Raw genomic sequence first — 3,115 nt, forward strand, 5'->3', positions numbered from 1 at the left:
TATATATATATACATGAGTTAATTTATTTTGAGAGAGAGAGAGAGAGAGAGAGAGCAGGGGAGGAGCAGAGAGAGAGGGTCAGAGAGAATCCCACACGCTCCACAGGCTCTGTGCTGCCCAATGCAGGGCCCGAACTCGCCAACGGTAAGCTCATGACCCAGTGAAACCAACAGCCAGAGGCTTAACCGACTGAGCCACCCAGGTGCCCCCTAGAGTGTTATTTCTTATTGGCTTGTTAAAAGACATTATCCTGTACACTACTGGCTTGTGAAATTCCCACAGTCAACCTGTGTTAAAGAAATTACCAAAGACAAACAGTCTCTGAGCATTAATTTGGCTCCTGAAACAAAACACTCTTCCACACGTGCCCTTTGCTACCGGCATAGCAAATTATTCAGTGTTCTCTGACCATGTCCTTGTTCATGAACCCGTGCCTGGCACGTGATGTTTCTTCTTCCGAGAAGGTTCTTCCTCCACCTCCAATCATCATCCACAAACTTCTATTCCTCCTTCTAAATCCAACAGGTGTCACCTCTCCCACAAAGCCTTTCCTGAAACCCCAGTTTTATTTAGTTGCACTCAACAGACAGCACCACAGATGTCTTTCTTTTTTCAACCGACTGTGAGTTTCTTCAAGACTAGAACCTAGCACAGTGCTTTGTAAGGGAAGAGGGAGAGGAATAGAAGATGCTATCGTGTTTGGTATGATTTGCCGTTGGAGTCTGAAAATGTGCATTACAAGGTCAAATCGCCACCGAACAGGGATTTGCTAGAGCCCTTTCTCAAGTTCCTCTCTTCTTCCAGACTGATTCTGAGCAGCGAAATCCATTTCTTAAAAGGCCAGAAAACCTCCAAGGGATAGAACTTATGTTCCTCTCTGCTCAAGATTCTCCAGGAAGGGTCTATGCACCCACAAAGTTATCGACATCATTGTTAATAAGAGTATTAGAGAAGTAGTACTCAAAATGCCTCTCCTGCCAGAGTCTTTGGGAAAATCTGAAAAGCCTCCTGCTTGCCAACATGAAGTTCATTGCGAGGTGTAATGGTAAATACGTTATAAGCTGCCAAATTTCAAATCTATACCCAGGTCCTTGCACTGAACTTCAGACTCTTAAATCTAGTTGCCCAGTGGACTTCTCTACCCAATGTTCCCTAAACTTGGCAGGTCTCAAACTGAACTCATCATTTCTCTTGCTGGGAGTCTACCAGCAACTCACCAGTGAGTCACTGATGAATATTTCTCAAGTTCACCCCCCACTTCATTCCTATTGCCAGGATCCTGACCCGAGTTCTCAGCTTATCTGGCCTGGACAACCGCATCAACCCCTTCACCAGGCGCCCAGCTTCTAGCTTGGCCTTCCCCCAGTTCCCAGGGGATCTATCTGAAATGCAAATCTGATCTTGGCACTCCCTGTCCAAAACCCTCTAATTGCCCAACACAGGTTGCCAAACCGGTTTGCATCTGAATCACCTTGAGAGCTTCTTAGCCTTGCAGATTCCCCAGCCCAGCCCTAGAATCGCCTAGGTGGGGCCTGAAGGATTCTGATAGAGCTGAGACAGTCCCACCTGAGAAACACTGTGAGCCATGGGCTGAATCCGATCTCCTCATTCGCTTAGCAGGCCCCTCTTGTCCCTTGCTCTTTTAGGAGAGGTCCTATGCACCTCTCCACCGTCATCCACCTCACCCCACACACCCTGCTCTCCATGGGACTTCTCACCTTTGACCTGTGCTTTGGCTTGCCTACAACCATATCCTCTCTGAAAATCCCTTTCAATGGGGGCAACTTTTAATCAGCCTTTGTAACTCAAACCATCAGCATCACCTGGGAGTTTGTTAGAAATGCAGGACAGACCCCCACCCCAGCCCTAGAGAATCAGATCCCAGCTGATTCCTATATATGTTAGAGAATGAGAGGCACAACTTTATAACTCAGTTCAAAAAGTGCGTCTTGTGGAAAACCTTCCCAGAATGACACGTACCCATCAAGTATTCTTCCAAACTGACACTGGGCATCACAACTGCTGCACTTGTAACGTTTCACAAGTTAGGGCTCCTGTAACCCAGTCCCAGGCTGCAGTAGAAATGCTTCTTTGTGTATCTGCCTCCCCCATATTCAAATAGTGAGCATCCAATTAGTTTATGAACACCCAAAGTATTCTTCCCAGGGTAGTAAGAGCAATGGCCTGGGAGCCAGAGGCCTGTTCTCACAAGTGGCTCTGCCATTGACTGGTAATGTCACCCTGGACAGGCCACTGTGCCTCTTTGAATCTCTGGTTCTTAGTCTATAAAGAAAGAATAATAAACCTGTCTTGTTTACCTCATTTCTTCCATAAGGTACTTCTACTGAGCCAGGACTATGCCTGGATGTGATGCTCCCCTGCACGATAACACATGCACACACACACACACACACTCCTACTCATAGCCACTTGCTGTCTGTGCTGTTTGTCAGCCCAAATAAAACAGAGCAAAACCCCAGTCTTTCCATGCCACCATAATGGTGCTCATGAATGTCCTGACAGATGCTCTCAAGAGCACCAATGCCACCCAAAAGAAAGGCAAATATCAGGTTCTTATTAGGTCATGTTCTGTGGTCACGGTCCGGTTCCTAACTGTGATATGAAGCATGGTTACATTGGTGAATTTGAAATCATTGTTGCTCACAGCTAGGAAAATATTTGTGAGCCTCACAGGAAGGTTAAACAAGTGTGGAGCCCCAGATCTGATGTGCAACTCAAAGATCTAGAAAAATGGCAGGACAACCCACTCCCATCCCTTCAGTTGGCTTTATTGTACTGATGATCTCAGTTGGCATTATGGATGAAAACACACAGGAGAGAAAATCCTGAGATTCTTTTTCTAGGGATGTAATACATACAATAAAATGTCTCAAAGGGCAAGAGAGAGAGAGACAGAGAGCACACACAAAGCTCTGGGTCAGCTGTCTGCCAGCTGCTGCTGAGTCCTAGCCAGAGTTCTGGATGAGGAGGAACTCAGTCCCTTGGCATCCACATGAGTGTCTAGACTGGAGATTGTCCTGGGGAAAGCTGGGTAGCTGGTACATGTGTAATTCTCACCGAGAAGCAACCTGGAGCCATCAGCGTGCACAGAAG

General features: G+C 46.7%; 1 pseudogene; it reads left to right on the forward strand.

Annotated features, from left to right (window-relative positions):
- Positions 1-2,499: 2,499 nt before the first annotated feature.
- LOC128316214 (40S ribosomal protein S15a-like) lies at positions 2,500-2,865 on the forward strand (annotated as a pseudogene).
- Positions 2,866-3,115: the final 250 nt, after the last annotated feature.

Source organism: Acinonyx jubatus, chromosome B3 (genome assembly GCF_027475565.1).
Source record: "Acinonyx jubatus isolate Ajub_Pintada_27869175 chromosome B3, VMU_Ajub_asm_v1.0, whole genome shotgun sequence".
Classification (NCBI taxonomy): domain Eukaryota; kingdom Metazoa; phylum Chordata; class Mammalia; order Carnivora; family Felidae; genus Acinonyx; species Acinonyx jubatus.